Source organism: Lissotriton vulgaris, chromosome 5, assembly GCF_964263255.1.
Source record: "Lissotriton vulgaris chromosome 5, aLisVul1.2, whole genome shotgun sequence".
NCBI lineage: Eukaryota > Metazoa > Chordata > Amphibia > Caudata > Salamandridae > Lissotriton > Lissotriton vulgaris.
In genome coordinates, this window is record NC_141693.1 from 1346068285 (window position 1) to 1346094822 (window position 26538).

A 26538-nucleotide genomic window follows, 5' to 3' on the forward strand; every position below is an offset into this window, starting at 1 on the left:
CGGCCTTAAGAGCCGAGATACTAGGGGACAGCACTTTGACTAATGCCAAGTCTGCGCTGGATTCTTTGGACGCTACGCTTAAGGAGTTTGACGTCACCACTCAAACTAAGAAACTAGAAAAACTAGCCAAGGATTTAAGGGCTTTTGACAAAAAAAGCGTCTATCCATATCTCCACCCTGATTATTATAAACAAGACACCCAAGGCCGTTTTGCCAACCGAGGAAGGGGAGGATACAGAGGAAGGAGAGCATACACCACGTTCTCCGACTCCTCCTATAGCTCTGGAAGCGAGGCAGAACCCACAACACCGGGCCCTTCATACAATTACTCTTATTCAGAATATAACTATCCTCCATACCCACCTCCGCCGCCTCATTTTTTAGGCAGAGGTCAGTCACAATGGAGACCGCCCCGAGGCCGGGGCAATTGGTCCGGAGGGATGCAACGAGGACAACAATCCAATACGGGCAATCAGAATGCGGGTCGGGGGCGTGCCCAGAAACAAGTAACCTTCCGCCCCGAGAATCATGGCGAAATATCCACCAGGAGGAACACATACCGGTGGTGACCAAAAAACCTGCAGATGTTCTCTCCAGCCCCATAGTAAATATCTCCAAATATAATCTATCTGATGAAGAAGAGAAAGTATTGTGTAAAGGCCTCTCTTACGTCCCCACCACACTTACGAACAGATTTCAATTGAAAACAGAACTCTATAATTTTTTCAGAAAAATCCGTTTGAGATATTTTTTTAGACATGCCACTGCCCCACTAAGAACATCAGTCACGGGACTAAGGGAGCCATCCACCTTCTTTCCTCCATCATATGCAATCAGTAACAAAATCCTTGCATTTGAAGAACTGGTCACCCAAGAAGTGGAGAAGACTGTCAGCGAGCCAAAATATACTAGATTCAACCTGAGTACCAACCAAAAACTAGCACTCAAAACCTTGAAGGACAATGCAGACATAGTCATTAAGCCCGCCGACAAGGGCGGGGCGATTGTGATTCAAGACACCACTGCTTACAAAAAAGAAATCTACAGGCAACTGAATGATGGAGTTAGCTATAAACTCATTCATAATGACCCTTCAAAAGATCTGGCCCTAGTGATACTCCAAACTACACAACGAGGATTGGATGAAGGCTTTTTATCCCAACAAGAATTCAAATTCCTGAACCAAAGTCATCCACGCCTAGCAACCATATACACCCTGCCAAAGGTGCATAAAGGCCTCGACAATCCCCCTGGACGCCCAATAGTGTCCGGATGTGGATCTATATTGGAACCACTCAATCAATACATTGATTTTTTCCTTAAGCCACTAGCAATAAGAACAAAGACATACCTCCGGGACACAACCCAGGTTATCAACTCGATCGATCAGAGACATTTTGATCCAGCCATTGAATTGTTAGTAACCTGTGACATAGTGTCATTGTACACGAGTATCCCCCAGCTTGATGCTATTGCTGTTATGGAAAAGGCCCTTGAAACCAGAACGGCTCCAGTTCCTGTACCCACGTACTTTATTATAGAGCTCTTGAGAATAGCTATGATGCAAAATTTCTTTATGTTTCAAGGAGAGTTCTTTTTACAAACTAAAGGAGTAGCGATGGGGGCTACCTTTGCCCCTAATCTGGCTATACTTTATATGGACGACTATGAGAAACGGGTCATCTTTAGTGATATGAACCCATTTGGACAGCATATCACGATGTGGGTCCGCTACATAGATGATGTGCTCTGTGTGTGGAATGGCACGCGAGAAGAACTTATGACATTCCACGGTTGGCTTAATTCACAGAGTATTGATATACAATTCACCATGGAGGCGAATCAAGAGAAGATAGCGTTTCTGGATATTACCATCTTCTACAATCCCGAGACAAAGTTACTTGAGACAACCCTGTTTCGCAAACCTAGTGAGCGTAACTCATTACTTGAGTATAACAGCCACCACCCCAGGGGGCTCAAAGATAACCTCCCTGTCGGACAGTTCTTCAGAATCCGACGGAACTGTTCCTCAAAAGAGAATTATATGTTGGAATCACAAGATCTTACAGACCGACTAACGACGCGGGGCTACCCAACACGTTTAGTGAAGCGTGCACGAAAAAGAGCCTGGTATAGCCCCCGGGAGAACCTATTGAATTGTGTAAACAAAGAAGACCCAGCTGATGAACGAATCATCTGTGTAACCACATTTTCCACCCGCAGTAATGATATCAAAAAAGTTATCAACAAACATTGGCGTTTGGTAGCAGATGATATTGGACAACAAACACCACCGTTACATGCTTTTAAAAGAGCTCGAAACATCAGGGATCAGGTTGTACAATCTTTTCTTCCTATCCCACAGAATCCCACTATCCATTCATTATGGCATCTTCCTCCGGTGGTGGGCCACACTAGATGTGGGTCATGTATTGCGTGCGCAACGACAATCCAAACCAAAGAACTGATGTATAGAGGCAAAACTTATACACTGAAGTCTCATACTAATTGCAATTCCTCGAACGTCATTTACTGGATTAGGTGTCCATGCGATTTGGCATATGTAGGCCAGACCCAGCAAAAGGTTAAAGCTCGCATTTTACAACACGGAAGCAGGATCAGATGCCAAGTACAGGGTGCACCGCTAGTGGATCATTGCACTCTGAAAGGTCACACCCCTGAAACTTTACAATGGCTAGTCCTTGAAAAAATCAATCTGGGCCCCAGGGGGGGGCGACATTGCACGCATTCTAACTTTGAGAGAATCCAAATGGATGACCATTTTGGATACTATTCACAATGGCCTAAATGAGTCAGAAAGTAGCCATGCCCAATTGGCTAGTTTTGGTCGTTAATATATGATTTTGTCTACTATTCATATATGTCTGCTACCTAAACCATAGACATTGGATGTTACTCCTCTAATCCACCTTCCTGAGTGAGGAGTCCAAAGTATAGATTAACCAAGTTTAGTAACTTAGTTGAGTATCATATATAATATGTGCGTTAGTAAGGATTGCAGACCATCCTCTGAGATAGCCCGCACGTTTATTTATATTTTTATATATTGTTTACCCAACCTTGTTCTGATTAAATTTGTGTTAGAAACTTGACATGAGATTTTCACCCTCGTATCCGAGAGGTGCATCTCTTCACAGACATAGATGTGTTATATAAAGTATTTGCATTGAGTCCAATGGCCTCCTGTTATTGATCCATTCGTAGAAATGAATGCATGAAAAATTTTTTGCTCTTTTCTCCCAATACCAGTTTACTAGTATTTAACTCTATGTCCACTAGATTGGATGAGATCTTCACCCTCATGTTTGAGAGGTGCATCTTTTCCATTACTAAATGAATATGTTAAGTTTCATGGATGTCACAGGGATTCATAAGCCCTTTGCGTGCTGACAGCTTTTTAAATAATCTGACTTCACTGTTAACTGTGACCTAATGCTTCTAGTACCTGTCTAGCTGTAAGACACATCGGAAGAGATTCTCACCCTCATGTCTGAGAGGTGCATCCTTCCCTTTATATACTAAATGTTATTTCTTCACTATTGCCACAGGTATTAATGAGCCTCGACTAAATTAGTATTACTGATATCCAGGACGCACTGTTTTTGTACCTATTTGAGCATTTTCAATGCGCATATAATGACCGTTACCGCTGCTCCATGCACACATCAGGTTGTTAGGAGCAACACATCTGACCCAGTGTCCCTCTTTTGTCTCTATAATATGAAACCCGGAACTACCTTTGGAGTCTCTTGTTGCCAATAGCAACGTTCCCACTCTGGTATCCACCCCTTTAAAAGCCTTCCCATAGGCCACGCCCACTTGCTTGCAGTTAGCAACCGCGGGATGGCTGAAGTTTAAAGCTCCGTGAACATTTTGACAAGGTGAGATTGATGCCGTATCTTGGAACGCTTCTTTGCTTAGAAATCTGTAGGGAGTTGAACGTAAACCCTCCCTTTCCCTTGTTTCACGTTTTGCAGATGCGGTACAAGTGAAGCGATCTTTATCGACGCTCCGCCGAACAAAGTGATAATTTTCCTTGAATTGCATATTTCGAACTCCTACAGGCTACATAGGTAAGCCCGCTCCCTGTATATATAGTATATATACGCTTGATTTCACGAGCGAGTTATTAACCCTTGCCCACCTGCCCACAGCTCCAGTGTGCTCAAACAACGTGATTGAGACCAGTGAACGCTCATCACCACGGAAAGTTTCTGACTTAATATTCTGTGAATTGTAATAACAAGGTGAGCAAAAACCCTGTCCTCAGTCTTTAACTAATTAAACCAATGTTGTGGTTTTAACCCTTCCCTTCCTGGTCTAACGTTTACAGATGCGGCACAATCTGATGTGACCTCTAGTGCTGTTGCGATTTTTATACAAGCAGGATATCCGCAACCATTGTGGCCTTTTCTTAAAAAGGTAAGCTGCCACTGCAATACAATGTAGCGCTTCAAACATGAAGTGCTGTTTGGTCTACTAATAGAGGTCCTCCTACCTACAGATCCTGCACGATCACACCAAAGTGCGTACAGGTGGACATAGCCATGCAACTTGCTCCATTTGAGCAGGTATGTTCCCTTTGTATCTTTAACGACTTGATACATCTCTGCCATTTTTTACAATGGTAAATCTTGTTTTACCCATTTAATATACCTCAATGAGCCTAATTATCTTGTCTGACATGGTGCTCTCCAAATCACATGGGAACACCATGTCCTATTGAACAAATTGGTTTCCGCTGGTCGAGCAAGGATCCTTGCGTTCATGTGTGTCAGCCTGTGTACACCATAATGTTTTATAGTTTAGATACCATTTATGGGTTGTATAGAATTACTTGAAATCGGTACTCAAGCTTTGATCCTTCCTGCTGATGTTTCTCAAATGAAAAAGTTTCTTTGCTTGATAACTTGTGTGTTTGTTTATAACCATGGTAAGAGTGTTATTAATGCATTTACCGCTCACTACGGTAAATTGACATTGGTTGTCGGTAATTTATACCACAATTCTTTTATATTTTTAGATATTGTAGTGCTCCTTTGCTGACTACCCCGTCCTGATGAAGACCCCGATGTAACGCTATATATACGCCTACAAGTGTAGCGTGGGGTCGAAACGTCGACGGCTACCTCCATAACTTTGTTCAGTTGACACTCCCCAATGATTTTGAAAATATTAGCGTCAACAGAAACATTCAAAAACTTTTGGGATATGTTATAATCCCCAACTTTTCGGCTCAGGTGTCTGAAGCCTCATAATTGTATTGCATTTTGAATTAACTTTGCAATATATAATTTGTCACTAACTCTACCCCTCACGTTCCTTCTCCTTCACAGCATCACGCTATTCCCCCTTTTCCCTTTTCTTGGGGCACTTTTATTTGCTAAATGATATGGCTCATGCTTTGTGATTAATTTGACATTGCCTGTTATCACCTTTTGAATTTTGTAATAAATTTAAGCAAGTACATAAACTCTACTGGGACCCTTCTTTCCTACACTACATAGCACCCAGGTCCCATGTGGATTGTTCTGGGTAGAACCCCCCTTTATATCGCTTGATCAATGAAGAGCACACTATCTATAGTGCCTGCAGCACAGGAAATATTGGTGCACTGCATTGAGACATTGAGACTTTTTGAATGAGCTATGAGTGTTTGCCAAGAGGGCACTCCAACGGATCATGAAAAGCCTGAATGAAGAGGCCCATGCAACAACAAAAGAAGATTTTATGAACAATAGAAGCCTGTCAGAGAGGCTTTTTGAACGGACTCTGGGCATAGTTGGTCATACAAATGGTTTCCGTGCGAGTGCATAGAATAGGTGTTAGGAGACTAATTTTTATTGTTTGGCTGGCATTGTTTTAAAGTACTATGGGGGACGTGGCTAGAGCGCCGATGGTGGAGGTCGCCTGAGCGTTCGGCTCCGCGATCGAGCCGCCATTAATCCTGTGTGCCGGGCACTAGAGGCTCCCCAACCCACGGACTGCTGTGTGAGGAGGGACGCTGAGCCGGGAGGCAACATCGGAGAGCTGCGGCGGGGCCCGGTTGAAGCGAACGGGGCCGACCGAGCACCGACGGATCGGACGGCGCCGAGCTCAAAATGGCGCCCGCCCCATCCTAGTGCTTCTGAGGCGGCCTACTACCTTGGGCAGCCGGGGATACTGGTGAAATCTCCCTCCCCCTTCCCCCCTCGCGGCGAGGCGACAGACGCACCGGCTGCCTGGGCGGCCGACAGCACTTGTGGACCTTCCGAGCGGAGCACATCAGAGACGCTGCCCGATCCGGCCCCTGGAGCGCTAGGTGGCGCAGTGACGGGGAAGGCGGAGAAGGCCGACCGGAGCCCCATCGGACCCCTGATAGTATTGGCCTCTGCCGCTCCGGGACTCGAGCGAGCTGTTCCGCCCCTCCGGGCGCTGCGGGACGATCTTGTGATCCCTCCTATGAAGCCCAGGTGATGAGGTTGGCGCTGGGCCCCGGGGGTGCATCTGCCCTGCCACAACATATGAGCGAGGGCTGGTGTGGTGACCCACGCCGAAGGAGTGCCCTGAGGGGAGTGTCGAGTCCATTTTGAACGCGCTGCACGACTACTGGGTCCGGAGCAGAGGGCTGGAGGTCGGACGAGGCGGCGAGAGCGATCGGCCTGACCCTTGGGGCCTATGTGGACCAACGTGGGAGACGGAGGAGGCCTGCAGTGTCAGGGACAACGGTGGAGGTGGAGCGAAGGGGTCGTGGTCCCCGGAGGAACACTGCAGTTTGGTGGCGGCCCTCCCCCCCCCCGTTTTCCTACCCGCCCGAGTCCAACCCATGGGGGGTTGAAGCCATCCCACGCCTGGGCTCCCGACGGCGCAATCCGCCATAGAGACGATCCAGGAGGGCCCGGAACACGTGGTAATCAAAGCGGGCGCCACTGCTACCCGGACCGAACACTCCCGGCGGATCCTCAACAGACCCGGCGACAGTAGTAGTAGATCCCAGATACGGCTAGGTGCGGAGCGGCTCGGGGGGGCGCTGTCCTGGCTCGGCGTCCCTGGAGCACGAGCGACGTGGCCCAGCGGTTGGACCCCCTCCCACCGCCATACCAGGAGCTGGCTGGAAGGAGGCCGCAGAGGAGACTCGTTGAAGCGAGCCGACTCACAATCTGAGGTGGGACTTGTTGAGGCTTGGCTGCCGTTTCCCGACTGGGCGCTCGCCCGGATCAACATCGGACACCACGGATACCATGGGGAAGCCAAAATGAGCCAAGGGCAATGCGCAGGCTACCTCGGATGCGGAGACGCCAGACAAAGGGGACCAATTAGACCCTGAGACGTCGCGGGACCCGCACCTCCAACACCAACTAGACAAGATCCTGGCGGCGATAACGGATACAAGATCGGTGCTCCAACAGGATATAGCACAAGTCGCGACAAGCCTGGGATTGCTCAGGGCTGACCACGGTAAGCTCTCGGACAGAGTTAAGGAGGTGGAGAGCTTGGTTAGTACCCTGGAGCCGGCGCAAAAAACACTCTCTGCTGCCATGAAAGACGTTCTGAACCGGATTGACGCACTGGAGAAGAGGGCAGAGGACGCGGAAGGACGCAATAGACGGAACAACATCCGAATAGTGGGACTACCGGAAAAAATTGAAGGTGGGGACATGGTTGGTTATCTGGAAGAGTGGCTCCGGACGATGGTGGCGACCGAGGGGCTATCCTCATTTTACACCCTGGAACGAGCTCATAGGGTCCCATCCAGGCCACCGCAACAGGGCCGACCCCCACGCCCAGTGGTTGCGCGGCTGTTGCACTTCCGGGACAGAGACTTACTTCTTAACAATGCTAGACTGAACAGTCCCTTCCAGGTGGAGAACAATAGGGTCAATATCTTCCCGGATTATACCTACGAGACCCAGCGCAAAAGAGCCTCTTTCCTAGCAATAAAGCGAGAACTGAGAAGCGAGAGTATACAGTACTCATTACTGTTCCCGGCGAGGCTCCAAATCATACTTGACGGCACAACCAAATTTTTTGACACCCCTGACGAAGCGTCTAGTTGGTTGGAACTGTATAGAGCTGGCAAGGACGGCCCTGGATCACTTTTCCCAACGTTTCCGGAAGAGAGGCCACGGCGGAGATCTAGGAGGATCCGAAATGGCCGTAGTAGACTTGGACGGCCCTCGACTCTGGAGACAACGGCCGAACGGCGAGGGGTTTTGGAGATGGTGTCCAGTATGTCGGGGTCTCAAGGAGGGCCCATAATGGAGGAGAAGACCACACGGACACAGAGGACTCTGAGACTGACAGTGTACACCTGCCTACGGTTACCCCGGAGATGGCAGAAGGACTGCTGGATGGACAAGGATGATTCCGGGTGAGCCGATTTCAACAAAGGAACGGGCAATGGGAGTGGGGGTGGTGTTTAACGGGGGGTGATTGCTAACCTGATGATAGAAGGGTTGAGGGGTAAGACCTGAAATGGCCTTAGGTTACTATGGCTCGGTCGCACTTAGGTAGCTCGGGCAACAGGCGGCTTCCTGCCCGTGCTCGACCCCCACATTGCCCTTAAGGCAAGCCTGCGGTGACTACCGTCAGGATAGTCTACGTTTTTCTGGGAACAGTTTGGATGGGAACTAGATCACGATCTTTGGGACCTGTTCTGGGGAGGGCGGGAGTGGAGGAGTGGGCTGGGGTTGTTTTGTTGTTGTTGGGGGTGGGTACGCCATCGGTGCAGGGCAACCACAGTGTCAATCAATCAATCAATCACGGCATTTGTATAGCGCACTACTCACCCGGGAGGGTCTCAAGGCGCTGGGGGAGGGGTAAGTTACTGCTCGTAGCAGCCAGGTCTTGAGCTGCTTCCTGAAGGAGAGATGGTCTTGGGTTCGCCGGAGGTGGGTGGGGAGGGAGTTCCAAGTCTTGGCTGCCAGGTAGGAGAAGGATCTTCCTCCGGCGGTGGCTCTGCGGATGCGTGGTACGGTGGCGAGTGCGTGGTTGGTCGATCGTAGCTGGCGGGTGGGCGTGTAGAAGTTCATGCGGTCGTTGAGGTACTTGGGGCCCAGGTTGTGGAGAGCCTTGTGTGCGTGGGTGAGGAGTCTGAACGTGATTCTCTTGCTGACGGGGAGCCAGTGCAGGTCTCTCAAGTGTCCGGTGATGTGGCTGTGTCGGGGGATGTCGAGGATGAGTCGTGCGGAGGCGTTCTGGATGCGTTGGAGTCTTTTTTGAAGTTTGGCTGTGGTTCCGGCGTAGAGGGTGTTCCCGTAGTCCAGTCGGCTGGTAACGAGTGCCTGGGTGACGGTCTTCCTGGTTTCCGTGGGGATCCATCTGAAGATCTTGCGGAGCATGCGCAGGGTGTTGAAGCACGAGGATGAGACGGCGTTGACTTGTCTGGTCATCGACAGGGAGGAGTCCAGGATGAAGCCCAAGTTGCGTGCGTGGTCCGTTGGTTTGGGAGCGGTGCCCAGGGCCGGGGGCCACCAGGAGTCGTCCCAGGCGGAGGGTGATGATCCCAGGATGAGGACTTCCGTCTTGTCTGAGTTCCGTTTAAGGCGGCTGTTCCTCATCCAGTCGGTGACGTCTTTCATCCCTTCATGTAGGTTGGCTCTGGCGGTGGTGGGGTCGTTGGTGAGGGAGAGGATGAGTTGGGTGTCGTCGGCGTAGGAGATGATGTTGAGGTTGTGCTGGCATGCGATGGCTGCGAGGGGGCTCATGTAGACGTTGAAGAGGGTTGGGCTGAGTGAAGATCCTTGTGGTACGCCGCAGATGACTTCGGTGGCCTCGGATCTGAACGGAGGGAGGCGGACTCTCTGGGTTCTTCCGGTGAGGAAAGAGATGATCCACTCCAGCGCTTTCTCTCGGATTCCGATGTTGCTGAGGCGCTTCACTAGGGTGCGGTGGCAGACGGTGTCGAATGCCGCAGAGAGGTCCAGGAGGATGAGGGCCGCTGTTTCCCCGTTGTCGATCAGGGTTCTGATGTCGTCGGTGGCTGCGATCAGGGCGGTCTCGGTGCTGTGGTTGGCCCGAAACCTGGACTGCGAGGGGTCGAGGGATCCGTTTGTCTAGAAAGGCGGCAAGCTGTGTGTTGACGGTCTTCTCGATGACTTTGGCCGGAAAAGGAAGGAGCGAGATGTGGCGGTAGTTCTTGAGGTCGGTGGGGTCCGCCGTTGGTTTCTTCAGGAGGGCGTGCTTCCAGCTCTCCGGGAAGGTGGCGATGTGGAAGGAGGAGTTGATGGTGTCTCGGAGATGGGGTGCGATGGTGGCGTCGGCTTTGTTGAAGACGTGGTGTGGGCACGGGTTGGTTGGTGATCCGGAGTGGATGGAGTTCATCGTGCGGGTGGTGTCTTCGGTGCTGATCGGGGTCCAGTTGCAGAGGGTGGTGGTGGCGGGCGTTGGTTCGGTGGTAGGGTGCGTGGTCTGTGCGTCGAAGCTGTTGTGTATGTCGGCGATCTTGCGGTGGAAGAACGAGGCGAGTGAGTTGCAGAGGTCTTGCGAGGGAGTGATGTCGTTGTTTCCGGCGCTGGGGTTGGAGAACTCTTTGACGATGCTGAAAAGTTCCTTGCTGTCGTGGGTGTTGTTGTCCAGTCGTTTTTTGAGTGCCGTCTTCTTGGTGGCGCGGATCAGCTGATGGTGTTTGCGGATGGCGTGCTTGAGGGCGGTCCTGTTGTCTGTGGTGTGGTCGAGCCGCCAGTCTTTCTCGAGGGTGCGGCAGTTCTTCTTGGATTCCTTGAGTTCGTCGGTGAACCAGGGGGTTTTCTTGCTGCCGGGTCTGCTGGGAGGGTTCTTTAGTGGTGCGAGGTCATTGGCGCAGGCGGTCAGCCACTTGGTGAGGTTGCTGGCTGCTTCGTTGGGGTCCGTTGTGCTGGTGGGAGTGTTCTGGCTGAGGGAGGCGGTGAGCTGCTCGGCGGTGATCTTGCTCCAGCTTCGGCTGGGGACCTGTTGCGGGTGGTGGTGGGTCGTAGTTCTTTTGAAGCTGAAGTGGACGCAGCTGTGGTCGGTCCAGTGGAGTCCGGTGGCGTGGCTGAAGGAGATGTGCTTGCTGGATGAGAGGACGGGGTCAAGCGTGTGGCCGGCGTAGTGGGTGGGGGTGTTCACCAGTTGCTTGAGTCCGAGGTTGGCGAGGTTGTCCAGCAGGGCGGTGGTGTTTCTGTCGTTGTTGTTCTCCAGGTGAGAGTTGAGGTCTCCTAGGAGGATGTAGTCGGCGGAGGGAAGGGCGTGCGGGCTGATGAAGTCTGCGATGTCTTCGCTGAATTGTGTGCGTTGTCCCGGTGGTCTGTAGAAGAGGGTGCCGCGGAGGGTGGTCTTGGGGTCAGTGTATATCTGGAAGTGCAGGTGTTCGGCGGCGGTGAAGGTTTCGTCGGAGTTAGTTGAGATGCGGATGGTGTTCTTGTGTACGATGGCGATGCCTCCTCCTGTCTGGTTGACGCGGTCCTTCCGGGTGATCCTGTATCCGTCCGGGATGGCTATGGCGATGTCGGGCGCTGAGGAGGCGTTCATCCAGGTTTCGGTGAGGAAGGCGACGTCCGGTGCTGTTGTGTCGAGCAGGTCCCAGAGTTCCACGGCGTGCCTGTGGATGGAGCGGGTGTTGAGCAGGATGCACTTCAGGTGGTTGCTGCTGATGCTGGGCTTGGCGGGGGCGGTGCAGGTCCGGTAGCAGGAGAAACAGCAGGTTTGGCAGGCGAAGGGTCCATGGGTGCGTCTCGGGGTGGCACGGTAGCACGCAGGGTTCCGCCCGGCATTGAGTGCATTGAGGGTGGCGGCGTCGTAGGTCCGTTGTGTGGTCTTGCATCGGCGGTTGGGACCAGGGGTTCTGGCGCTGGGCGCGGTCCAGGCGCGGGAGCGCAATCGGCGCACCCGCTGCGCGTACGCATGCACTCTGCCATAAGTGGAGAGTGGGGGGGCGGGGCGAGGGAGGAGCAGCTGGGAGGCGGGAGCGGGGTGGCGAGTGGGGGGGAGCGTGCGGGGATGCCGGAGGGAGCGGGGGTGGGGCCACGGGGGAGCAGCGGCAGGGAGCGGGGGTGGGGCAGGGAACAGCGGGGGACAGAGGGAAAAACTGAGGGCACACACGACAATGACAACGGCAGCAGAGTAAAGTACAGTACAGAAACAACAAAAAACGGCAGCAGTAGAACGGCTACAGCAAGCAGGCACAGGGACAGTCAGGGACAGGGGCCAAACCAAGGCAGGGGCACACTCGGGGTGGCCACGCGGCAGGAGGAGCGACCGGGCCGACCAGGTCAGGTCACCTGTTTGGGCTGTATAGAGCTCGAATGGAGGAGAAGGAACAGGGCATTATGGGACAATGGTTGAACTATCTAACTTAAAATGTATTACCTGGAATGTGCGCGGGCTGCATACTATGTCGAGGCGTCACAAGATACATGCTTATTTAGTGCGCAGAGGAGTGCAAATAGCGCTATTGCAGGAAACGCACCTCACGAAAGCAGAGGGACTGGCATTGCAGCGCAGATGGAGGGGGCAACTATACAACACCACATACTCAGCTTATGCTAGAGGCGCGTTAATTTGGATAAGAGCTGGGGTCCCTCTCCAGGTGACAAAACATACAGTAGATCCGGAAGGGCGGTTTGTGGCCATAGCGGGTAAATTGGGAGGTAAAGACATAAACATCTGCAGCATTTACGCGCCTAATGTGGACCAATTAGCCTTCTTCGCGACAATGTCGGGTTCCTTGGCCCACTATCTAGTGGGGCCACTTCTGACGGGAGGGGACTTTAACTCGGTGGTGGACATAGACCTCGATAGATCGCACCCCCCTCTAGCGGATTCCCCAACATGCCGAGTAGCCAAGGGTAGACTAGAATGGCAAACTAAATGGGGACTGACGGACATCTGGCGAGCTCAACACCCGCATGCCCGGGATTACTCTCATTTCTCGGGCATGCACGAATTACACGTGAGGCTGGATGGGATCTTGTGCTCTGCGGAAATGATATCCGCGGCCACGAGATCCGAATACTTGGCGAGGACGATCTCCGACCACAACCCTCTATTGGCCGACTTCAGGTGGTTCCCGGGCGTCTCATGTGTTCCAACCTGGAGATTGCGCCCTGAAATGTTAGAAGACCCAATATTCCGAAGGGAACTGGAAGAAAGGATCACTGAATATTTTGCTGAGAATGAGGGCACGACTGGGGAGAGGGCAACAGAGTGGGACGCCTTCAAGGTAGTAGTGAGAGGCTATTGTATAGCTAAGAAGGTGGGGATACGCAAGGTACTTCTGGAAGACCTCGAAAAGGCGGATCGTAAACTCCGAGAGCTGGAGCTCTTGCGACCCGGTCGCCCGGAGCTGCAACAGCAGACCGCAGCGGGGAAAGAAGCTGTAGCGGTTGAAGTGGAAGCGTAGTTTCGACTATAAGACTTACTTGACCAGGTCGCTCATGGAGGGAGACAAGTCGGGAGCGCTGCTGGCTTGGTTAGCCAACCCCACGAGGCGTAGCTCTCCCACGGTCTCCATGCGTGACTCTGGGGGCGTGGAGGAATACACCCAACCCGAAATTCTTCGCTGTTTCATGAGCTACTATGAGGATCTCTATCAGAGTAGGCTGATAGCGGACTCCGCTCCCATAGATAATTTTTTACGAGACCTACCCATCCCTAAACTAGAACCTGAACAGGCGAAGGACTTTGGTAAAGATATAGAAATAGGGGAGATCCGCAGTGCCATAAAACGTATGGCACGCAACAAAACCCCAGGATTAGATGGGCTACCAGTAGAATTCTATGCCACCTATATTGACTTGTTGGCCCCACGACTACTGATAGTATATAAAGAGGCAAAACGCCTGGGGCATCTCCCGGGCACGATGCGTGAGACGCTGGTGATCCCCCTGCTTAAACCTGATAAAGAGAGCGGCGACCCGGCGTCATACAGGCCATTATCGATGCTCAAAGTAGATTACAAAATATTAAGTAGTATCCTGGCGTCTAGACTACTGGAACACATGGGCACTCTGGTACATAAAGATCAGGCGGGGTTTATTCCCAAACGTAACACCACTATGAATATACACCGGCTAATTTGTCTGTTGGAAGAGGACCACGAGGAGGCCCCCCCATCCCATGATACTGTCGATCGACCTGGAAAAGGCGTTTGATAGTCTAGAGTGGGAGTACCTTCGTAAGGCGCTCAGTTGCTACGGGGTAGGAGAGGGCTACTTGCGGTGGACAGCAGTGCTCTACGCTTCAGCGATGGCGAGGGTGAAGTCGGGCGTGCTAATCTCCCAGCAGTACCCGGTGGAAAGAGGAACGAGACAGGGCTGCTCGGTATCCCCATTGCTTTTTGCGCTGGCGGTGGAGCCCCTGGCATAATCGATCCGCACCGGGGCCCACTACGGAGGGCTGAGGACCTTATCGGGGCAACAGTTTATTTCCCTTTATGCCGACGACCTGTTGCTCTTCCTGGAGGATGCTGAGGGGGCCTTGGCTGGTGCCGATGCCGTACTCACTTCCTTTGGTGAAATATCAGGCCTCAGGGTGAACTGGTCAAAAACATGCCTATTCCCAGTTCGTAAGGGAGAACCCCAACCCAACACGCCCAGAGCAATTAGATGGGAACCCAGTTGCCTGAAATACTTAGGGGTTTACATTTATCACAGTCCAGCTGATGTACTGGAGGGTAATATCTCCCGTAGTATTAGAGCGCTGAAGGGCAGTATGTCCTTTTGGGCCACCCTACCTCTGTCAGTGGCGGGACGAACTGCGCTGCTTAAGATGGTGGCGCTTCCCAGGCTACTTTATTATTTTAGGACGCTCCTGATTTGGATCCCTCCCGCCGTATTCTGGAACTTGAGGTCACTGATCGTAGCTTTCCTCTGGGGATCGGGCCGTCGCAGAGTGGCGCTTACGACTTTGATGAGGCCTAAGGCGGAGGGGGGGCTGGCTGTCCCTGACTTCGAAGTGTACTACTTGGCAGCCCAACTGCAGATCTACACTCAGGAGGTAGCGCGGGAGTTCCGGGGTCCAGAGGAGGAGGGGGAACTGGAAATACCTAGACACGTGCTCTCTTACATCGCAATGCAGCAGAGACTAGCCCTAAGGGACCTCACACAGGAGGAACGTACTATTAGATCGTGCTGGAATCGTGCACAGAAAAAGGCAGGAGTGAACCACCCCTATGCCCCCGAAATACCGCTGGGAATGCTTACAGCATTACCGCATGGTGGGGATTGGTCGCAATTACAAACTTGGGAGGACGCAGGTATACAAGTAATAGGTTATCTGTACGAGGACGGGGCGTTGCTGCCCTTCCAGGCAATCTCGGACCGCTTCGACATACCCAGGGGCGATTTTCTGTTACACGCGGCGATCACAAGGGCAATACAGGCACACTGGCAGAGTGGACTTGAGGAACCGCAGACGTCAATGGCATGCCAATATGTCATGATGGCAGCAGGGACGATTAAAGCAGTGACGTGTTTATATTTCAGGATGATTAACGAGAGACTGCCTCCGCTAGAGGCGCTCAAGGCCAAATGGGAGGCGGACATAGGGAGGGAAATTCCAGAGACCACATGGGCCCAGCTGATGTGCCGAGCTTGGAATGCGCGGTTCCAATTGGTCCACTTTTACATCCTACACCGGGCGTATCTGACCCCAGAGAAGATACAAAAATACTTTGCTTCAGATACTGCGGCCTGTCCTAGATGCCAGGCGAACGGAGCAGACCTGGGCCATATGTTATGGACTTGCCCTGGTATGACCTCTTATTGGAAAATGATAGGAGATACTCTTAATGAGGTGACAGAACGAACACTGCAGTATGATATGGCGGTGAGGATCCTTCATTGGTTTCCGCATACCCCTAAAACGAAAATCACCAGCAAATTTATAGATATGGGATTGCTCTTAGCGAAACGGGAAATTATGCGGCACCGGAAGGCACGAGTTGGTCCAACGGGCACTAAATGGCGCAGCGAGTTTCTTAAATGGGCTGAGGGAGAGAGCACCTTGAGATACCAGCTAGCGCGGCGGCAGCAGAATGAGAGGGCACTGGAATCTGCGCAAGCATGGGAGGCTTTGGTACAGGCTTTACGCGACCACGACACGCAAAGTGACATAGACAATGAAGGCAACGAGCTGCCTACAACTCCGTAGCACGACAGGTATAATGCATGTTGCCCCAACTGCTGAGAGAGAGACTCCTGCCTCATGCTTTCTGACATACCAATAATGCACCGATGAGGAGGGGGGGGGGGGTGGAGGGCGTAAGGAGGGAGGACGTTCAAGCTTCGAAAAATGTTGTTAGGACCCGGGATTGATGGATTGCTGCTAGACCTCAGGGATAGTTCTGTTGGGTTGGTTGGGGTACAAGTTCTTTAGGAAAAGCAGACACAAATCGTTCTTCATAACTGGTCATGACTAGCAAAGCACAGAAACCATGTATAACATGGGATTGATATTTGCCGCCCGACCTCCGGGTTGTGGGCTGAATGGCTGTGTAACCATGGTACCATAGTCTCGTCGCTACCAACGCTGATTGTACTGTTATTGACAGATGTATAACTGTGAATGACTATCTGCAATAAAAACATATTTTAAAAAAAAAATGTTTTAAAGTACTATTCTGTTTAGTAAAAGCAGAATAAAGTCCATTCTCTGTGGAAGAGTATCCCCTTTTTCACCTCAGAGCATTGATGAGGATCACCACTGTTTCACCTGAACATAGAATAAGTTACTGAAATGCATAGGAGCCATAAAATGTTACTAGATAATTTTAGGATTTTATTTCTGTTTAGGGTTGTGAAAAATTATAATTTCGTTTGTAATAGTGGTCACTACTTTCTCCTGTTGTCTATATGTTTTTAATAACGTGTTTTCTAGTGTTTTTTTAAACATGACGCTGTCATTTATGGGTGGGATTGTTTTTTCTACTCAACTGACTTCTGCACCCACTTCCCAACCTATGTCTTTCCCTACTACTGCTTCTTTGCATTCTTTTCACCCTTTTCCTGAACATGAGCAGGTTAGAAGATCAGAATTCGTAAACAATTCTTTTTGTACAGCTTCTGCATCAACACCAGTTAGTAGTGAACATCACTAATTGTTGGGTGTGTGATCTTATGCCACCTACTACAGATAGAGGTATTCCTGATTTTGTCCTGCCATATGTGGCCTTTGTGCTACTACATGTGTAAGGAGACCTGTCCCGAGAGAGTTGCTAAGTAATAGGATTATGCTCCAGCAACATCTTGATGATCTGATGAATATAGACCTGGATTCAGATTGACATGAGTTTAGGTTATTGCCTATGTAAGGGCAAAAGGAGGGTCTGAGGTTCCGTGAATTCTGAACCTGGGTCATAAAGGTTGTGGTTCTGTTACGAATTTGGTAACAGCGAACCGTAAACAATGAGTTCAGCAAGTATGAGTGTTTTCATCATGTTACACCGATGGATTGACTGTGTATTTGAAGATTTCGTTCTGAACCATGGGTTCCATTTTGTGCACGGCAGCCATTTTGTAGTTGCCCTCACATAGGCTGATGACTTTAGCTGACTTTTGAATGACCTGAGTGAAATGACCCTGTTGCCTGAAGCTGACCTTGTTAGACCAGTTCCTTGCCCAGTAGCTGATCAAGATTAAGGATCAGAGCACAGGAGATTGTAAAGTTTGGTATGCACATACACACCCCTTATCCTACTTCTCATCTGTTTCTGTCCCTTCTTTTTATGACCTGTTTACGATATGGGTTGTGGTCTTTTATTATGGGTTTGTTCAGCTTGTGTAAGAAGGAATGTTGGGTTTTTTGCATGCTTGCAAAAGCTAGGACTGCCCCTTACTTTTGTGCTGAGTCATGTAACCCTAAAACATATAAAAGGCCTCTGTCCTCTGTATTCCTCAGACTACCTCATTCATTTGCTACGGCTTCTGTGTGACGTGGCCTCACTTAATTAAGTTTAATAAAGATGTCTTTTCATATTTCAGCTTCTGTGCCAAGTTCTTTATTGATATTAGGAGGACCCCTGAGAATTAAGATTTTTCCATTTCTACAACAGGACTCGAATCACAAACAACAAATTTGTGCATTTCTTTAAAGTTACCAATACATACCTCCATTGGTTCGGTAATAGGGGTCCTAATCTGTTTATTAGAAACGCCCACTACTTGGATCGCTTCTCCCGAGAGGGGTAGGTTTGGGACGTCTGCTGTTCTCACAGTAGAACGGGTAGTGCCAGTATCTAGCGAGAAGGTGATGTCATTCCCTTCAACCTTACCTTCAATAAAAGGACCTGACTGATCTACTGGTAAGGATGCGCCAAGTACGCATTCCTTTTTCCCCCTTCTCAGGTCACCCTCCTCAAAAAATGTGTCCTGTAAAAGAAACTGTGAAGTTACCGAGTTTTTCTTAACACTTCCCTCCTGAAATCCGGTGTCCACACTGTACTTGGCTTGACTCACAAAATCTGGCATAGGGGCAGGTGGTAACTGTCTCATTGACACCTCATTCTGCGTCTGCGGATTTAAATTTTGAATTTGGACATTATTATTCTGTGTAAGTTTACACTTGTTTTTCCAATGCCCCAATTTTCCAAACCTGTGACAGGGAAACCTTTTCTTTGCCTCTTCTGTACTCATTTTCCCTCTAGGTTTACCCCCACTGCTTCCACCTTGACATTGATTATTTGCCAGTTGACTTAGCTGAAGTTCCTGTTGCTCTGCCAAATTCACTTGAGCCCACATTACTTTTTCTTCTAATTTCTTTTGCCTGTTATCAATTTCATCCCCACAGTATTTTGCATATTTGAGGATTTCAGCTATAGGCTTTGCCTGCCAACACAACTTATGTTCTTTAATCATTTGGGATATTTCTGGTTTTAATCCAGACACAAAACGATATATAAAATGTGTCATGTCCTTATTATCAATATTTTCTAATCCACTGTACTGTTTAAATACCTGTAAAAGGTGTTCATAATATGCATGTACAGATTCATCTTTAATTTGGGTGGTTCTGTCTATTTTTGTCCAGTCTGTTTCTTTTTGAGGAACCTTTCCATTCCAATAAGTTATTACCTGATGGTATTTTTTCATCACATCATCTGATGGGGCACCTGTTTTTGCATATCTTGTGTACTCATCATTAGGCCAATCTACTGAAATTTTACATTCAGTCCATAAATCAGCAGGAACAACTATGTCAAACAATCCATCTAAATCTTTCAACAGTACTTTAGAAACTATCACAAACCTCTCAACTTGCTTGTACCATTCTACTGTTTTTTCTCTAAGTTTTGGAAAATCATTTGTAAATGATCAAATATCCTGTCGGGACCATGGGACATGTACGTAGCCTCCTCCTGCAACTTCTCTCATGGGCACAATCTTTCAACCTTTTCTGTTTCTTTCATTAAATACTCAGATGTCATTCGATTTGCCTGTGCTTCCTCCTTTTTCTTTGTCCATCTGGCTTTCCATCTATCTAACTCTCCCCATTTCTGTAACAATGAGAATAATTCTTTTAACTGCAATTTTCTTCCTGACACATCCATGTTCTCTAAATCTTTATCAGAAAACTCTGCTCTATTTGGCTTTTGCAATACTTTTGATTTACCTATGTCTATTCCCATTTCTGAGGCCAGATTCATCAGTTTCTCATGGAATATTTTTGTATTTCGGGTGATGTTTCTACATATGAATAACAATTCTTCTTCGCTGTAGGAGAGTAGGGTCTGCTTCCTATGGTCACCCCCACTTTTTGCTGTGATTCACTGTTTTTCGACTTTAGTGTGGCTGTGGGCCTGCTAATCAGACCCACAGCCCAGCTGTTCTCTCTCTAAATTTATACCATGTACTTTAGGTACATACCTAATTGGGTATTGTGGAATCAGCACCCATATGTTAAAAATGTCTCCATGTAAATATCTTGTATGTGTATATATATGTGAATTTATAATATTTTGTATGTTTTATCTTTAGCCCTGAAGAAGTCTCATTTTTGAGACGAAACGCGTTGGCTAAAAAAGAGGCTAGAAAAGAAAATCTGCTGTGATATCGTTTTTCTACTGTTGAAAACCCTAATAAAGAATTGAAAGCATACTACTATCAAGTTCGGACCTGTTCATTTGAAATGGATTCTAATTATTGATTGAAGGACACTAAATATTATGGAAAACACTTCTTGATGGGTGCTGATTCCACATTCTGTGTTTTGTATTTGGACTTTGTCCTTAAAGGAACAGATAGGGTTGTGTTCCTTGGTTTCTCGAGCACCATCGTAATATTTGTAAGTCACAGACTATAACAGGTGCAGGTTCTTTGCCTCAACCCTTGTGTTTATAAGTGTATTTCACTAATTGGGTATTGGGTCACCTTTGTGAGCCCCTGTATAGTGTAACATAGGTACCCAGGGCATAGGTGCATCCAAGGCCTACCAGGGGCTGCAGCATGTATTATGCCACCCCTGGCTGGCCATCCAAACTGACACAACTGGCTGATCACTCAGCTGGGGCAAGGTCGTGTAATCACCCCTTGCTTAGGTATAGTATTCCTATACCTACCATTATATATAGACACATATATACCTATAAGTAACTCCTATGGCAGGCCTTGACAATCCTGAAGGCAGAGTGCTTGGTTTTATGTGAAATGGCGCTCTAGCATGAGCTGAGCCTGTCTGCAGCTTTCGGAACCATGTCCTTATACCTGTTCTATGATATAGCCATATCATATACTCTTAAGTGCATTATAATCCTCGCGGTTAATGCTAACTTTGGTTTGGCATTATCAAAACATGTTGTGTAAGGTGTCATACGCTTTGGAATACTACCCCCCGCCAGTCTTGTCGGCGGGGGTAGCATTCCACCCTTCGAGAGGGAGAAGACATGTAGTTGTAACTTTACCCGGTTAAAGTTCAACAGGCTTCAGCATCACAAAATGGATGCTGCTGCCACAGACACGAGTCTGACCTCCTGCTGCTGGACGAAACTCCAGCAGGGGAGGCCTGGACAATAGGTTTCCTGCCTTGGGAGGTGCAAGCACCTCCCCAGGCAGGCTATAGTGTATTGGGGCAGGGTGGTATGAAAGAAATTAGACACTGCCTGGGGCACACAAGGTGCTCCATGCATAGCCCGGTTCAAACCAGTTGCTGGGGCACTCCATCCCCAGCTCTGGCGTGAAACTTGACAAAGGAAAAGGGGTGTAACCACCCCCTTCCCAGGTTCCACCCATAGGAGGGACCTAGCAGGTAATCCAGCCCCTTAGATTAGTATAAAGCTAGGAGCTGTGTCTAGAGACATTAGATTATCCTGAACTGAAACTCTGAAACGAAACTCTGGACCTTCGACATTCTACTCCAACTAGAAGACTGAAGAATCTCCCTTGTGGGCAAGGAGTGACCACCCTGTGCAAACAGTCACCATCAGTGACTTGCCAGTTTGCTTTGTCGACGCTCCTGCCGGAACCCGAAGACTTAGTGATGCAGCCTTTAAACTTCCAGACTTCTCTGACTCTGACCCACATCCACAGCAAAGCTGAGACCCGTGGCGGACACAAGAGACGTGGGACCGGACAACCTGAAGTACCTGCTTTTTGCTAACTGTGCAGCTTCTGAGGCATCCTCGAAGTTGTGCATTGGGACTTGAGAAGCCCCAACCCTGAGCCATAAGTGCACCGAAGCTCAGCTCTCCACACTCCACGAGTGCTGTGTGGGGCCTGCGCCTGCATTTCTCCTCAATGCGTCTTTGTGGTTGCTAGCCCGTTGGCTAGTGGCCCTCCTGAAGACATCCTTATGAATCAATACTGCTTGCCTGGTTGCTCTGGGCTTTCTCCTACTTTCCTGTAAAGGGAAAGCTCCTCAGACCTTGCTGGTCTGAACAGAAGCCGATCTTCCTTTCCTGCGTGGGTTGCCTCTGCCAAGGCTTGTTGACTCCAATCCGGAAGCCGACACCGCCAACAGCGATATCCTTTGTGGGACAATCCGTATCCAGCTCCTGGTTGTCATCGACACCTCCTGGTCCACGTGGCTGCAGAAACAAGCTTCACGTCTTCACCTGTTTGCATCTCGACATCGCCTGGTTTCTTCCTGGTTCCTTCCTGGTCACTGGCTAGTGACCCAGACTCTGTCCCCTCTGATTTCAGGTTCTTCACTGCTGCGATCCACCCTTGGATCCATACAGACATCTTCCTCCTGGTCGCCTGCAGCATCTTTGTGAAGCTCTCCATAGGATTCGATGACGAAACCCGACACGAAAGAACACCTATGCACCCGGCTTCCCTGGGTAAGATAACTCGAGTGCTCCGGTGCTCCCGTGGGTAATAACTATCCAAGTGTCCTAGTTTAACTGGGTTTTCCGGTAGTCCATCCGGAAGTGCCCGAAATCAACTACTTTGTAAACTTAACGTTCCCATTGAAAGTCTATGAGAACCTGCGTGTGTGTTTAGACACTGCACATGCATCCTGTGGGACTCCTACTTCCTAACCGTTGGTTGTTCAGTGTAGCCCCACCGATTTCCTAGGGCCTAGACCTACTCACCTTTCCTGAAGTGGTTCTTATACCACTTACTTAGTATATGGTTCTTGAGGCCCCTAGGGCAGAATTGTATTTGTGCAGCTTATAGTATGCTTATTGAGTCACTTGTGCTGTATCTCGAACTCTGACCTCATAAAGAGTGCAGAGGGGTTTGGTTAGTAATAAATACATAAATATTTGATATATACCTTGTGTGGTGTCCTTTCATTTAGTTGAGGACCAGGTTTTTTTTCAGCCAGCACTTGAGCCAAAACAATAAAGGCCGTAATGCTATGGTGTCGCCAATAAAAGGTGTTCCAGTTTCCTCATGAACTATTAGGTTAGCTGTTCCCTTTGGTACTCCCAATAGTTGCTTCAGGAAATTATTCTCGGCCACCTTGATGCTTTTAACTGGAACATAGCCCCATAGTTCACCCCCATAGCTGCCCAGTGCCACACTCTTTGCCTGGTACATCTTCAATAGTGCGGCTACTGGGCGTTTGCCCATTTTAGACGCAAAATTGAATATAGCTGCATTTGCCCGTATTATTTCTCCTCTTTTCCGCTGTACCAACGCAGCCCAGTTTAACTGGTTGTCAAACAAGACACCCAGGTAAGAGAAGGACGTAGCTAAGGGTACCTTCTCTTCATTGACCTTAAATGGGTACTGTTTCTTCGGGCGCACTCCTATCTGCATAATAAATGATTTAGGGCCCGATGTAGGTAAGTTCATTTTACCACTTCTTAAATACCGAATCATACCGATTCGGTATTTAAGAAGTGGTAAAATGGAGGGGGGGGGGGGGGGGGGGTGTAGGTATTTCAGATTCGGTAAATACCGAATCGTTAAGATTCGGTATTTACCGATTCTGTAAATACCGAATCGGTAAAGCCCATTGATTCCTATGGGCATTGAAGCCCATAGGAATCAATGGTCATTACCGAATCGGTATTTACTGATTCGGTAAATACCGATTTTTGCAAGGGTGCAGGGGGTGTCACTTTGACACCCTCTAGCACCCTGAATTCAGGCACGTGTGCCATGTGGCACACAGACATGCCCTAAGGGCATGTCTGTCTGTCACATGGCACTGGTGTGCATGCACACATGTGCATGCACACCTGTATTCGGTATTTTACCACCCAATAGGATTGGGTGGTAAAATACCGAATCTGACTGGCCTGTGGCACTCAGAAGAGTCCCACCTACATATGGAAGTTACCGAATCGGTAAAAAATACCGATTCGGTATTTTACCGATTCGGTAAATTTACTGATTCAGTAAATTTACCGAATCGGTAAAATGGCCCCCTACATCAGGAATGACCATTTACCGGTCGGTAACGGCCGAAATCGGCCGTTACCGGTCGGTAAATGGACACCTACATCGGGCCCATAGTGTTATTAATGGCGAGGTCTCGATCAGCCATAAAACCCTGAAAGGCATTCAATAGGGTCTGCAGGCCCTTCGGGGTTCTTGCCAAAAGGACAGCATTGTCTGCGTATAGCAGAACGGGCAAGCCCCTGCGCCCAACAGAAGGAAAATTAGCGCCAGTTTTTACTAAAAACGTATCCAACTCGTTGATATATAAATTAAAAAGAAAAGGGGCCAAAATGCAGCCCTGCCGCACACCTCTCTCAACAGGGAAGTCTCTCGATACCCTAAGATCTTGTGAGTATCTAATGTTTACCCTGGTATCCCTATGGAGGTCCCTTAAGAACGTGACCAACGCAGGCTCCACCCCCCATGGCTCCCATTAGATCCCATAATTTCCCCCGGTTTACGCAGTCGAACGCGGAGGAGAGATCCATGAACGCCATGTAGATGGTCCCCTGTCGCGCCATGGTGTACTTCCCCAGTGTCATGTATAAGTTTAAACATTGTGCTAATGTGGAATAGCCCAGGCGAAACCCATATTGAATAGCTGAAGTAGTCCCATTATCCTCAGCCCATGATGACAATCTGTTCAGGGCCACACCTCCCACAACCTTAACTATCGATTCAATCAGGGAGATCGGTCTATAACGATGGTACTGTTACGATCTCCTTTCTTGAACACTGGGACGATCGTGGAGATGCCCCATGACCTTGGGAAACCCAGAAATGCTGCTGCATTTAGTACCACTGTAAGAACCGGCGCCCATAGTGCCATATTTGATTTAAAAAGATCCGGGGGTATGGCATCAGGGCCCGGTGGTTTCTTACTCGTCAGTCCTGCGATTCCTCTCTCAATTTCACCTAAAGTGAAATGTGGTAATAATATTTCCAGCCCTTCCTGGTGCCGGTCTGTCTGTGGTGTGTTAGCCCTAAATATAGAACTAAAATGCTGTACCCAATCATTCTCTGTGATGTAATTCCTAGTTCAGGATCCCTCCCTGTATCAAACAATGGTCTATTAACAATGCCCCAGAATTTCTCACTATTGGATAAGGTACTGGAGTCCAAGAGATCCTTCCAGGTCATTTCCTTCAGTTCGCCCTTCCGCTTTGCTAAAGTTTTCTTATATATTAAGCGTGATGAACGGATCAATAGTTGGTCTCTTGGTGTGTTTTTCAAAGCTGCCTTTAACTCCTTGGCGGCATGAGAACATGAGTGTTCGAACCATCTTGGGTCCCTAGGTTTAACGACTGTTGAAGAAGTGGTCAGCAGCGTCCCCACTTTGCTAGTAATTATTTCAAATGACCTAAGAATATCCAAAGGGGCAGAAACAGGGCAAAGACACGATTCGATTTCTGGGGCACATGTTTTATGTATACTAGCATAAAGGGAGCCCGCGTTCACCTTTGACCACTTAAGGCGGTGCCTTCCGTCCATGGGTTTCAGCACCCCGTCTATAGGCGACCTATCCCGCAAGGCCAGTAAGTTCCCAGATAACTGGATACAAACAGGGTTATGGTCGCTATAAATACAGTCTAAAATCTCAAAACCCAGTAAACGTGACCGAAGAGCCTCCGTTATTAAGATATGGTCTATGAAAGTCCCCCCTGTATGCCCCTTAAATGTTGGCACAACCTGCTTACTGCCAACATCCACGACAGACATAGAACTAACCAGGTCATATTCATTTAATAAATGATTAAGGGCCTCACCGTGGTTAGAGTGTTCAAAATGTATCCCACCCATTCTGTCACAGCCCAGATCCCCCATAGCGGTCGTTGTTGGATTACCACATGGATGGGTGTTAAAGTCCCCTACAAGCAGCATACAATGTGAAGCATCTCTGCAGTGTTGGTTAACAAAGCCACTCAATTGAGTAATCTGGCAGGGCCCTGAGATGTTCTCTGCGTTATAGAAATTAATCAGGAGCAGCTATACGTTCCTGTGTTTCAAGATGACTGCCTGAAAGTTACTATTAGAGCTGGATATAGAGTTATTATACATTTCAGGGCTAAAGAGATGTATATTTCCAGGCCTCCCTTGGCTCTGCCACTAGATGAATGTATGGCCGGAACAAAGAAGGTCTTATAGCCCTCTAAAATAAAGGAGGCACAGTCCACCAGCCAGGTCTCCTGTAGACAGATCACTGGAAAAAACCTGATGAAATCAGTCCACTTAGGATCTCGAAATTTCCCTGCCAGTCTGGCAATGTTCCATGAAATTATATTATAGGTAGCATAGTTACCTGAGGCTATAGCTTGGATGGATATTGAGCTATTGACCAGGGCAACAATGGGATCTCCCCCCTGCTGATCCCTTAAACAAACCTCACTTAGGCACTGAGATTCGTGAGGCACTGCAGGATCGATACGCACTGCAAGTCTGTTTAGTCAGTCACAGTCCTCTAAGGAGGAAAGGGCAGCAAATCTGTTGCCTAAACTGGGTAATAAGTTAGAATGCCCTTGGGGATCTTGGCTGGCTGACTGAGGGATGTAAGGAATAGGCTTTAAAGCTGTTGTCTTACCACATAACTGCCAGTTAGTATGTGAGGTTCGGGTGCTACTGGTTGGTGGCTCTGGTTGATAGAAAAAACCTAGTGGAAGGATCTGAATTCCAGTACTGGTGTTGAGTATGCCTGATCTAACTTCTCTAAATAACCTTTCAACAAGCATACGATCGTTAAAATTTACGACGATAC